We start from the raw sequence: 14,318 nt of genomic DNA, 5'->3' as shown, positions 1-14,318 counted from the left end.
CAGGAAGTGCATATGGATCAGAGTAATGTTTTCTGAATAAATGACACTTTCCATGAACTTTGGAAAAAATTCTGACAAGAGTATTAACGGTGGTACTTAGTAATTGATGATCTAAAAATGTCAAAACACAAAGTCTTCAAAACACATGAAATAGTAATTTTGAACTATCACAACAACATGTAAAAAGAAGATTTTTACAGCACAGAAAGAAGACAAAATTGTTTAAAGTATAGCATTAGACACATTTCAAGACTTGTCAAATGCACAGATGGAACTGCCTAACGATGTTAACTCCCACGGTGCATTCTAACCTGAGTTTCAAGCTGTTTTCTGTGTAGGACTCACACTCAAAGCTGTGACTCACAATTTACCATGCCAGCACACAACAAGGCAAGACATCTTAGCCTGTCACATCCTATTACACACATGATGTGAAAATGTTGATATTTTAAGCACAGATAAATTAGATTTTGGAGAATGTCATACTTTCACTGATATCAATTCTCCCGAGTCAAATGGACGGATATCGTTCCGTGGCAACACTCCACTTGTGAGATCTCCAATTCAGTCTTTGAGGCACCATAGTGTCACCGTTTATGATGGCCAGCACTAATCTCAGGAATTCAACAATTGAAGTGTCAGTCAGATGTATTTTCCAGTCAAATAGAGTAATACACGCTTTATCAGGTCATTTTTCTCCCAAACCGTCAAACATGTGATTCAACACCATGTCAAAGTTGTACAAAGCATTGGTGAACTTGCCTCATAATGATTCGGGTATTGACAAATACACATATACATGCGTAACAAATGCACACATTGATGGCATACTGTTGAGCGATAACGTAATATTGTGAGTGCAACGTCTTTCTTTATTCCCTGTCAATGAAACTAATGCGCTCAACTTTCTAATGACTACTTCAGAGTTTGTGTAAGTGATTGAAAGTTGAAAGTAACGATAAGAGTAAAAAGATGAATAAAACTTCACGGTGAATTGTGAATGTCTATGCAGTTGCATATAAAACTTTGATAGACAGAAGTCATTTATTGAAGAGAAGTTTTAATAAGTAAATAGAAATGTAATGCGCTGGATGTGCATTGATGTTGAAGTTCTATGCTTTTACAGCCTGTACACAATTTTTTCATGTAGCAAGTATTGACAGAAGTAAACGGGAAGTTACAGGACTGTGGGTGCACAATAGGGGATTACTGATGACGCAGCCATTGCATACACTGGGCCAGAGTTTTTGAATTCACATAGCATCGCTTTGACCGCATGATAAATTTGAATAATCATGAAGGACACTTTCATGACATATGCAAAGAGGGGTCAAATGGTCAAACAGGGAACACATTTTGAAACATGTGTTCTACGACAAAAAACAGAATATTTTTTCAGTTTATTTTCAACTCGAGTTTAGACGCTATATATTCACAGACACCATATGCAAGATGAAAGCCTAAAACATGGCAAAATTATGCGGCTCTTGGACCAAACACAGCACGTCCGATCAGTAGCGTGGCTTTCTAACATTTGCATAGATTTGCGATAATCTGGCTTTTATAGGGGGAGTTCCTGTTTAAAGGCCTGTGTTGGTCAGATTGTCTCGCAGGGAAATCTACTTACTAGATTACAATTTCAATGGAAAACAAAAGGCTATGACACTCCATAATTCTCTTATAGACTAAAACAAACTTGATCCCAGGGATCAAGTCCCTGGCCTTTAAAGTGCATTCTTTGATATGTATACATGTAAGTCAGCACATGTTGTTAGCCCAGATCAGAACCAGTGTTTACTTACAGAATTTCACAGTGTTTCTACGAAATAGGATGATTAAAATGATCAATTATGAATGTGAAGACAAGATACCAACACATTTGTCATTTTCAATGCTTTAGTGATAGACATAACAAACTACAGAATCTTTCAATAAAACATCCACCAACCCATGATAACCTATGGCTGTGACAACACATGATGCACTGCCATTACAGTACATTTATCTGTCAGCCTACTGCATTAACTTTAATGAAGATTAACCTAGTTTATATGGTGACTGTTATCAGGATGCATTGTACTTTATTTCCTTCTATCCCTCAACCAAAGAAAATCAACCACTGCATTACAGAGATTGCAGTGATGACATTTCCTATCATTTTAATCCTCACCTGCATCTCCCAGTACATATCCCCATACCCATCACAGCTGTCCATGCTTTCACACATACATGAATACTACTATCATTGATGCATCTTTTGTAGACATCGCCTTGAAGTACGGCATGATGAAAACATCTTCCAAATCCACAGTTGGTCAATCGGCCACAGCTTCATACATGTACATGTACGTACATGTTCTATAGATCCAACCATACCATCATTGACTTTTGAATTCTGTATTTGAGCTGAACTAAGATAGAGGCTCATATTAGACAGATTTACAACATCTTCAAAATCTTTTATGAGTACGGAAGAAGCCTATTGAAGGAACAAATGGGCAAAAATGCGGTACATGGTGGCTTTATCCATAGCAAGGTTAAAGAATAAAGATTACTACAAATTGCTTTCAGCTTTATAGTTTCTACTCTATGATATTGATATGTTGTATTTAGTTCTGTAACTGGCTTTTAAATGCTTAGGAACAAAGATTGTTCATGATCAAATATACCGAAAGGGCATAAGCAGCTTGGTATCTGGACAGGACTCTGCAAGAGATGTTGAAATGAACTATGTAAAGGATAGTGAGTAGTGAAAAGGAGATTAAAACTGAACTCTTCAACTGATGAGAAAGGATAATCTGTGAAGTAGATAAAACACACGTCCTTCAGATTGTATCCGTTTTAGCAATTGTGCTGTTTGTATAAACTAAGTCAATAATTTTGTCATTAAAAGAATGATGTTATCAATATCATCAAAATCAGATATCGTTGTTTTTTTCTCTTTTTAAAAAATGTCAAAGTTACCCATTTCTCAAGATAAGACGATTGGTAGAAACTGTTAATTAATAAATTAGTTATTAAAGCCAAAGAAAGAATAGCACTGTTCACGGTTACAGGTTTGTTACTAAATATAGCTGTACACATGCGACATCGGACACTGCTGCTTGAAATTCAGACAAATTTTATCAATGTTTCATGCATGGCTGTTTTTGCAGCCTGTACTCTGAGTTGTGAATATGTCTTTAAGATTTCATTGTTACACTAGCAGTCACCTACTAAGATGTATTTTCATCATTCTTGCATATGTAATTTTCAAAAACGTAATCTAAACATGCGGACAAATATTTAGTTTTGCATTTTAATGAGAGAACAATGATGTCAATTGTGAACAGCACTATTAATTATATTTTCATACTTGTGTCACCCAGACTATCAAGTAACGACTTGAACCAAATCAGTCACACCCATTCCAATAATTTGAACTATTTTGGACAGCAGCAACTTTCATAGTTCTCAATGTCTTCAACATTTTACTCACTTGTTACATTTTCTATTAGTAAAACGTGTGCAGAGTACTTGTCTGAGTGAGAGTGAGATATTGCGATGGCTTTGATTACAATACAGATAGAAAGCACCTCAGGGACTTATAGTAAAGATAAAACACCTATATATCTTTGCAATGTGTCATATTGAATCTTCTGTGCATTTGTGTAGAAACACAAATAGAAACTGTAATAATTTTACACTGTATTGTTTGTTATAGAAAGATATGCAGAACATGGGAACGATCCACCATTTTCATATGATATGCGCAATGCTTTAAGGTTAATGTACTTTGGGGAATGATTTGCAGAATATTAAAACTTATATCGGTATGATTTAGTTTGATTTAGTTTCTGTATTTCAAGTGTGAACTCATCCTTAAATAGCTATTTTGACTAAAATATAAGGAAAGCAGTGCAAGAAAAGTGTGCAGATTAAGCTGCTACTTCCATTAATCTGTTCAAAATATTGCTTATTGTCTTGTAGCACTCATTATCTAGTTACATGTAGTTAGCATTAATATGGAACGGGGACTTGTGGATTGACTTCTGTGCATATGTGTGTGTGTGTCCATCTGTCCAGAGCCATTTCACAGACTGAACCAATTTGTCTCAAACTTGATATAAGGAAAACACACTATGGCATACATTTGCATGTTGATTGACTTCATCATCCTATTGAATATGGTCACCAGGTGGCCATTTTGTGCGAAGAGGTGTGATTTATGCTCACCCTGACTAATTGTATTCAAAGTTGGCACAAAGATATGCCTTTTGATTGTTTTTGCTACATGGTCCAGTATTGGTGATTGTGGCCATTTTGTTTTAATTTTTGTCGGCTTAGAGCAAGTTTTCTGACATGACTTACTGTAATCAAACTTTGTAGAAAGACAGCACCATGATGTTCAGATGCACGTCAATTTGTCTGGCAATACAATTCAATATGGCAGTCTGATGGCTTTTTTGTTGTAAAATATGTTTCCTTCCAGAGCAGGGACTGTGTCATTTACAATGACTTGTTTTAGGTAGCTAAAAATTTATTTACGTAATCCACATCATATTTCTATATGTACACTTTACTGAAACAATAGTTTTTGGATATGATAAACTATCAAAGCTATTGCTTGATAGAGATACATTTAAGATTGTTGGTTTGTGCCAGAAATAGTACAGATAAAATATGACATATTCAGGTTGGAAGAGGATGCAAGACTGAGCAATACTTGGCCCACACTGATTAGTTTTATGCATCATCATACTCCTAAGGGGTCAAGTTGATTCATGAAGCTAGAAAAGCTCCCTTAGAAAACCTGACATTTTGTAATGAGGGTTGGGCCCAGTGATTCTTCAAGTACAGCAAACATGACATGAGTCTCAGCAATGAATTTGTTTTCATTCTCCAGGGAAGGTTTGTTTCTTCCTGATTCCATGACAACCAAGGTGGTCATTTTATGTGATTTTGATATATCTGGGGAAGAATTTGTATGTCCATTGTTGATACATTGATTTTTATTAATAATGCATTTGAGAGGAGATTTCAGATTAACGAGAAATTTGCTAGACAACATAAAAATTTTATTATACTCGTGGATGCAAAGATGTACATGTAGCCACATGAAACATTCAAAAGATTTGTTTGTTGCGACTTTGTTGGTTTATCATATCAATATATGTTGCAATGGTTCCACATGTAAGATCCAGGGGTGTGTTTTTTTGTTGTTGAAGTGTGTACAGTTGGAACTTTTGAATTCCAGGAAAATGTCCACATACACACTGATAAGAAAAACATCGATATCTATGTTGCCAATTTAATGAATATTTGTGTGTCCCCAACTGCCTTTACATGTTCTAGTACATAGCTGGTCATTCCATCACATTTCACAATCCTACCATGTGAAGTCAATCGTGCTGAAAGATAGCTGCAGATTTGAGGCTTTTAGTCATAAAATTGTACCATTAAAGAAAGCTCATTGCTCGGATGGATGCATTTAACACACAGTGTAATGTAACTGGCTTCAAATACCAGAACCAAATCAGCTGCCATTCTCCATGGATACAAGAAATGCCACTTCTTGGACTTTAAAGTGTTCAGGCTATTAACACAAATGCCAGTTCGTCCTGCTGTCTACCAAATAGTCTTGCTCTGTGCAAAACAAAACACAATGTTCTTTTAATCATTGCTATTGAACCAGCTTTTTAACAACTGCCTGTGTTCAAAGTACAATTTGAATTTGCGTGAAATACTCTACCTGTACTAAAATTTCACTTTCAGTGGAAACTTTTGCGACTTTGTTGTGTGACGTGAGATTGTATTATTTGATAATACACTAATGACAGTTTTGTATCTGAAAGAGGGTTTAGATGTGTTCCGTCTTAGAGTATTGGAACGGTAACCATTGATTTCAATTATAAGGAATAGCAGAAATCTACCAAATATGGCACTACTGTATGTTACAGAAAATATTGTTTGATTCAGAATTAGCGTTCACTCACTTGCTAACTACTGTGATTTTCTAGATCTGAGTTTTGACATCAAAGTACTCTAACACTCCTAGAACTCTCATTATGATGTGTACAACACAGAGCACTGAGTTAGTCTCCATAAAGGTGCAGAGAAGCAGAGTTAGAGATCTCTTCAGAAATGGCCATACCTGTGATTTACTATTCATGGTTGCACTGTGACTCTGATACTTATTTGACATAATAGTCTGATCAAAGCTGTCACCATGGCTTGTTGAAGCTACGGAAACTCAACCATGTTCCTCAATTTCAGCGTTAAATTAATTTCCTGCGGTAGTTGTACTGCATGTTAAATCGGTATAAAATTAAGCGTAGTTTTCTTCTGTTTTGTGGAAATAATGATGTTAAATACTGCCTTGTCATTTATCTTTGATGTCCAAACCTAATGAAATGTCTCCGTCCTTGCTTTTGAGTTATTTTCTGTCTCAGATAGCATTGTGTGATAGCATTGATAACTTTTATGTCAGTATACTGGGTCAGTACTTTTAAGAGACACTGCATGTGGGAGTATACCCCTATGTACACAGTATACATAGAACAAAATAATGGTATAATACTGGAGAAATGAAGGCTGTAATAGGCATTGAATCCTAAACTAAGAAAATAAACAATAAAGATGCTTTATTTGAAAGTTTAAAAACAGGCACATTGTACTTGTTTTTAATTTACAGACTAAAAAAAAGAGAAACATGCAATTCTCCTGTCCAGTACACTTCCAAGGTGCCCAGAAAGTCATGGACGAAACTTTTATACCTTGTTGTGATCAATTAAACAAATTACAAGTAATTGCATTTATGATTCTACAATGAGTGTGATTATTGTATCACAATTATAACATCTTTTGTATGGAAAAAATCTTTGTCACTCCTAAATACACAGTTGTCACGTCTATACAATATTTCGCCGCTCGTGATGACAAATTGTAATTTATACTGTACAAAAACTAATGTACCGTACTTGTACTTGTACATCATATAGCTATTATGTAGTCAATTATTGGGTGCCAGCTTTTGATTAAGTGCTGTTTCATCATTCCACCCTCTATGGTGTTCAAATAATTGACCATGGAGAGCTGATAAATGGCATGTTAAGGTTCAATTCCATCTTAAATGAATGGCTGAAGTATGCCAAGGTTTTAAACAAGGACAGCTGTATATGACATCACATCTCTGTGCCCTTGGACAACAGCATCAGTTTATTACGTTAATCCAAAGAAATATTGATTTCTCTCGGTCATGTTCCTCACCATATTACAAATTGGCGGCTTCTGATTGGTCACAAACAGTCACATGCTTATTTGCATCATCAAGAATTAATTTCTTCCAAATGTTGTAAATTTCAAAGGAAATGCTGTCATTAAGAAAAGCATGTTCTTTTCTCGGCTAATGAGGTACATTTACATGTTTATTAATAGAACGAAGTTAACATTCTTGTTGTTCAGCCAGGGGAGTTAGACATATTCTGCATAATACAGTGCAATTATGGATGTCTGGACAATATTAATGAATCAAATGAGACTTCTCTCTGAGGATTGAGTGGAATTTAATTGCAGTAGACTTAGTCTCTTTCATTTTTTGTCATTTTACTTCAATATTACATATATTACTATGTACAGACTGACTGTCAACCCAATTGATCAAGTTCAGACAGTAATGCCATAATTAATCATGTATAAACTGAAGTTCCTTTCAACACAAAACCATGGCTGGAACAAAATGCTGACACTGCACTTTTTTACCGTCTCCTACATTCAGTGTATCAGTGTATCTAATACATCGGGTGTTGTACTGTGTACTTGAAATACACTGCTAATAGACAATTTGAAGTAATAATATCAAAAGAATGACAACAATGTCACCTAGACATGCCAATTGTATAATTCCCAAAAAGGTTGTTTACCTTAAAATTTGGAGGTCACTTCTACCAAATGTACTTTATCTGTACTATTCGTACAAGCAGGTCTGTCAAAGATGTCTCTATGAATTTCAAATATTGATGGATAAAATATAGATACATAAATCAGAGAGTAATCCTTTGGTGGAAATATTGCACAGTTGTGTCGAGATGTCGGGTGGCTACTCATGAAAATGCACCTGTAACTATCAAATAGTGAGATCTTGGGAATTGGTAAAGTACTGCTCCACCTTGTGGATGACATTTCCAAGTTGAGCTGTGGGACCATGAATTCTTTATGTTAAAATTGATATTAATAGAAAGAATTTCTTAGTTTTGATGAAAAATTCATGACATTCAATTTGCATTTGGTCAATTTTGCAGTGTTGATTAATTTGCCTGTAAAAGATATTGAATTGTGCATATGGATTGGACTAATTTTTTAAATAATCTGTTTATTGATTATTAAACTGCATTAAACTAGGAAAATACCCAATGCAGTATCATATCTTGCTATTTCCACCTGATGACCAGAAGTTTCAGTGAGTGTTTATTTACGGCAGGAGTCTCTTGATGATAATTTTCAGCATCATCGTAAGTGTGTACATGTAAAGCACCTAGCCATTTCATTAGTCTATTTTCATTATCTGTATTGAGTGTATAGCCAAGTCCACTGTTTGCTGATGCTTCAGGCATTGTCAGGTTGAGCCTTATTAATTCTTATTGAATCAGCACGGAAGGTTTGACTATCTTACTGTGTACACACATGCCTCTGATGTACAATTGATTCTGAGAATGGTTCAGTTGGAATGCACACATAGACACTATAACAGTCACATATCCCCAGGGTGCAAGGATACAAATTATGGTATTGAGCTCACAAGTAGATGGTTAGATGTTTTCCTGTCTGAAAATGTGAAATTTAAATACAGATATGTTGATCTTCAGCTTTGAAGTACCTTACAACAGTAGTAAAAATTGATGACATTGTTTTAGTAGTCCCAGCATCAATCCTAGTTTCATAATTTCCAAATATCAAGATTATTCATCCAAGTGTCAAAGTTCATACAATGTTAATGCGTTGTTTGAAGAGTGCCGTCAGATGGTTCTCAGAGAGAGACAGTCACATGTCCCCAGGGAAGGCAAATAAATTGTGCTCGCCTCCGTGACTCCATAGACCTGCTTTATCATCAGTTCTGTTTGTTAAACTTGATTAATTTTATGAGATGTATTGAGATTGATTGAACATCAATCCAGAAATTTTCTGACATCAAAAACTGTATGAATATATGACGATATTACTGTATTTTATTGCCATTGATAATTTAGTGATTATTGTCTGATTTTCAGATCATGTTTATTGAGTGACAATGTACCGGTACATGTACCACATGAAAATATAATCATTTAATAGGACTACATGTAGGATATTTTTTAATCAAGTAGAAATTTTTTCTGTCATGAATCATTTCTGAGAATTATTTGTGGTGCAGTATATCAATGCTGATTGTGTTTGAAGTTGCCATCAAAACATTAAAGTTACAAAAGTCCATTCGTAAGAGCGTAGCATTAAAGTGTATTATGATTTTGCATGACCTTTGAACCCACATCACTCCTGTTAATGTGTTGTGGATAGAATCTAATTGAATTTTAATGTAAGAACAACAACAACTCAATGCAAGTTGACATGTGTTGAGTATTTTTATTGAAAACTGGTCTGGAAAACAGTGTTGCATTCATAGAAACTGGTGGAAATTGATGTGAATCGTACAACAACATTTATTTAGTGTTCTTATTAAATGGTACGCGTGTAGGATATTTCATCAGTGTGCGTTTTTTGTGCATTGTCTGAAACATGCTTTTCAAACTTGATTAATAGTGTACATTTACAGCACTTTACATTTGTCTTGACTTTTCTAATGGTAGACTGACAAGCAGTGAAACAACTGCAGAAGATATACAAGCTTTTAGGTTTGTGCTGGATGAACAAAACATATTATAGACATGCTTTATGAGAGTATGGAGTTTGTGTGGAAAGGTATCGTTAAATCTACCGGAAACGATTCATGCATGGCACATTTCTACCCAACAGCCAAAAAGGCATGGATCACTGTGTGTTACAAAGTACACAGTAAATCTATCAAGGTTGTCAGAAGAAAACTTGAAAATTTTCAAGTTTTCTTGAACATATCAGATGAAATTCTACGACATTAATCTGTGGCTTTCTTGTCTGAAACATATCGGTGACTTGTAATCTAGTCACATTTCTAACTTGCATCAGCTATATGGTAACACTCCACATTCTGAATTTTACCCAGCAGGATTGTAATTCTTGTATTTTTTGGTCCCAATTTTTAAAATACATACCTTTATAGTAATTGTTCAATTTTGATGGAAAATGAGTTACGTTTATAACTGGGGGTGGCAGGACCTGTTCAAATACCTAGTATACTCCATATCTGTCGTTATGTCCTTTCATTTTCCCTGTGTGGTTTTTTCAATCTCACATCTCAGTATTATGTTGTTCCCACCCAGATAAACAAGAAATGATTGATTTGGACAGAATAAATACCCTGATTACTGATATAAAAGGAAATTGTTTTCCTGAAAATCTGTTGGCTCATTAACATCACTTTGTCAGTGGAATAATGTCATTGATTACAGACATTTGAAATGATCGTGAGTGAAATTATTGACTGTCTAATATCAGGGTTTGCTAATACAATATGTCAAAAGCTTGATGGCTGTAAAAAAACTCATTTATTTATCATTCCAATTGACCACAAAGCACGTAATTAAAATATTCTCCCAGGGGGCTTCATGCAGTATTAAGTTAATGGAAAAAGACTCTTTCATAGTTTATTAATCTTTCAGCAGATAATTGTTTTTCCAGGAATGTCTCCGTCTTTGCCCAGCGGTCTCTTTTCTGAAAGTGAGAAATCATTGTTATCCTGTTTTTAGATTTTTGCTGTGTACATGTAATTGTCATGTGAGAAAGATAATTTGTGTCTAGTTTTCATAATGGTATACAGAGTATGCGGTTAACGTTATACCGTAGTATACCATCTAGTTTTCATAACAGTACACAGAGTATGCGGTTAACGTTATACCGTAGTATACCATCTAGTTTTCATAACAGTACACAGAGTATGCAGTTAACGTTATACCGTAGTATACCGTCTAGTTTTCATAACGGTACACAGAGTATAGGGTTAACGTTATACCGTAGTATACCGTCTTGTTTTCATAACGGTATACAGAGTTTTGCATTGATCCGTTGATCCTTATAATGTCCTGTAAACAGGTCAAGACTCACCATTTATAACAAATAGTGTGGACTAAACCATGTTAAAGTCATTTTCACAGATTTGATAAAATCATCAGAAGTAGATGGTACAGTCTGATGGATGTTTGCTGTACTTCAAGCAAGCAACATTATCACCTGCAAGATCATTTAATATGCAGAATGAAGTACCAACTTAAGCTTTAAAATAAAGAGTACAGCAACACAAAATTTCTAGCCAAACTGAAAATATAATGTAATAAAGCTGTGTACTCAAAAAAGTGCCTGAATACCCCAACTTAGGGAGCTGAAATTTGATACCATATGTAACTCAAGGGTGCTATTGACATTTTGGAAAAGCTGGTGATAAGAGATAAGAACATCACTGTCTGAAAAATGAGAGATTTATACCATCTTCCTCCAGGCTCATTAGTCAAGGCATTGCATCTTAAAGACATAATACCCTCTACTCAGTGGACATAAAGGTGTTGAAAGATTTTCACCCATCAATAGCAGCTTGAAGTTACCAAGCAACACAGGCTAGGAAATCACCCACATGCTGGCTTTCTCACTCTCAAGATAATCACATATTTGAAATGATAATGTCTTTTATAGTCGACTCTCTGTAAACGGAATTTTTCTTGAACTGAAATGTATGAAAGCTTCAAAACATTCTGCAGTTTTCATCAAATATACTTTAGTGAACAAGACTCCAATATTTCTTTTTGCCTTTAGTATAGCTAATGATGTCTTTGATTTATCTGTCTATTTGAATATTTGGCAGTTTCAAGAGTGGTGGTTATTGTCGCTGTGTATTATAGATTTCAATCTAAATATAAGATCAAAATAAAATATTTATCCAAGATTAGAAGATACCAAGATGAAAGGTGTTGGATTAAACTGTACTGAATGATTTTTGTGCCATGTATTTTATATAAGTAGTGTCACTCAAAAGGAAGCAGTGGTGGAAGTCCTAGTGGTGACTAGCGCCCTCTGTGCATGTGCTGTATAGTTTGTGATATCCTTTGTTTTTTTGTGTGTTTCTTGAAGTGACTTGGGTAAAGTGCCCTCTATTGATGGCTGTCAGAGTTCACAGAGTCACATTTGTGAATATGTTTGTGCAGTACACAGCATGTACTGGTCTTTAGCTGAGAGTCAACTCTTTACATGTCTCTCTGCTGACTCAAACATTTAAAACTTGAGCTGTCGTGATGCGATATATGTTCACAAGTCTGCAGAAATCATACTGGTATTGCATGATGAACTCTTTGAGTGCTGTAATTTTTCCCCACCAAAATTTTAGTGCAACATTTTACCAATTTTAATGAATTTTTCTGCAAATTTTTTGATAATTTTGGACCAAATGGACATCACATTTCATTGGCTAAAGTTTTTTATCAAAATTTTGGCAGAAATCTGAAAAAACTCCACTGGTTTATGTTTTATAAACGTGAAAAAAATTGACATTGACGCTCAAAGGGTTAAAGCTATTTGTACTCACAACGTCAATGTGCCAGTGAAGAGATTGCTAACTGTACACTAAAATAAATCTAAATACTATTACAGATGACATTTTGAAGTGATGTTGAATTCAATAGGAAGGATATCAACATTTTTGATATCTCCATGATGTATTTCAGTTTAGAAAAATATCGTAGGCATTAGTGCTGATCAAAACTTAACATTGTCTGCATTTGCAGTGAGATGTAAACATCTGATAATTAATCTGCCCTCATTGGTAAAAGTACTTGTTTTCTTGTGGTGGACAAAATGTGACAATATTTTACCTTCCTATCCTTACTGATATGTGAAAAGATATGAATAGACCCAGACATTCCTTGAAGACCATGTCACATAATCACAGTTATATTTAGCCATAATTTCTTTCAGACAAAAAAAACAATTTAGAGATTGCGTCTATGCTTGTAAGAGGAATTAAACATCTATGATCTAAGTAATAATTGAAAAAATGAAAAAAAAAGGAAAATTATATTTGTGTAGTTGTCCAGCATATTTTGCTTGTGATTTCAATTCAAAGAATTGTTTAATTCACAACTTCAGTTTTACAACTAAGTTGGTTTGTTTTATATTTTTTTGAAGAATTTCTTGTTTCTGTATACATTTCATCCTATGCCATTCTTGTCTTGAATAACATAAAGTGTATAAACTTCTTCCAGTCAAAATTCGCGGCAGATAAAACATGACAGTTTTGTATCTTTTGTACCAAGCAAAGTCATATAGACCATGAATTAATCAAGATTAACAAACCTTTCGAACTCCCAAGTTAAATGGTGAGTTCTTTTCACAAAAACATATATGTGAAACTTTGTATATACAATTTTTACACATCCAAGTAAAACATTAAGTGGATTCAGAGAAAAAAAGTTACACAAAAGATAATACATTATGCAATAAATTGCTGAATTAGCTTAACTAAACTTAATTTGATGTACACAGTAAAATCTCCACTGTTGCATTAAAATTAAAGATTCAAAAAGTCAGATAGAAAATCACAAATGAAACTGCAAATGTCTAGTACAGGGTTTACAATGGCAGTGGATTAACATGAAAAATGACTTAACAGTGTAATAGTTTATTTATATGCAAGTACATCATTTTAAATGATTTATTTGACCTTTGTACCATTGTGATAAGTGTTGAGGGAAGTTATCATTCCCAATTATACAGTGAACGTTGTTAAAATGTTATAAATTATCACCAAGTGTGAGAGTGCCATGACTTTGCACACAATGTCAACAGGGAAACCGTCAATCACCTAGAGGTCTGTCATCAAGAAACCACTGATTATGATCTGCCCTCATACAGTTATTATTCTTAGTCTTAATTGCCATTTTTAAATCAGAGATGACCCCTTGGACATGTAACTTACTCATTTGTAGACAGAAGAATTTTATTTTCCAGGTTCTATTAATATCCATCAGTTGTGCATAATGATATTGCAAAGATCCTTTTGAATTTTGGTTTTGGACTGACATCAATACATCAATTAATACTGGATTATGCTCAAATTCATAAATGGTGATAGGTTTTTTGTCCTAGAGGGCAGATTGTATTAATAGAATCCATCTACCAGAAACGTGACTGTCTCTCAGAATCTGATCTTAGTGTCTGCCATCAGT

General features: G+C 34.5%; 2 protein-coding genes across 4 annotated transcripts in view; one reads left to right on the top strand and one right to left on the bottom strand.

Moving 5' to 3' along the window:
• The window catches only part of LOC139143254 (probable Bax inhibitor 1), a 69,930-nt gene that overhangs the window by 11,300 nt on the left and 44,312 nt on the right, over positions 1-14,318 (top strand). The window lies entirely within an intron of this gene.
• LOC139143248 (A-type potassium channel modulatory protein DPP6-like) overlaps positions 1-14,318 on the bottom strand; it is a 390,979-nt gene that overhangs the window by 341,845 nt on the left and 34,816 nt on the right. The window lies entirely within an intron of this gene.

This window comes from Ptychodera flava, chromosome 11 (assembly GCF_041260155.1).
Source record: "Ptychodera flava strain L36383 chromosome 11, AS_Pfla_20210202, whole genome shotgun sequence".
In the NCBI taxonomy this organism is placed as follows: Eukaryota; Metazoa; Hemichordata; class Enteropneusta; family Ptychoderidae; genus Ptychodera; species Ptychodera flava.
The sequence above is the reverse complement of the archived record's forward strand: the minus strand, read 5'-3'. Positions and strand labels throughout refer to the sequence as shown.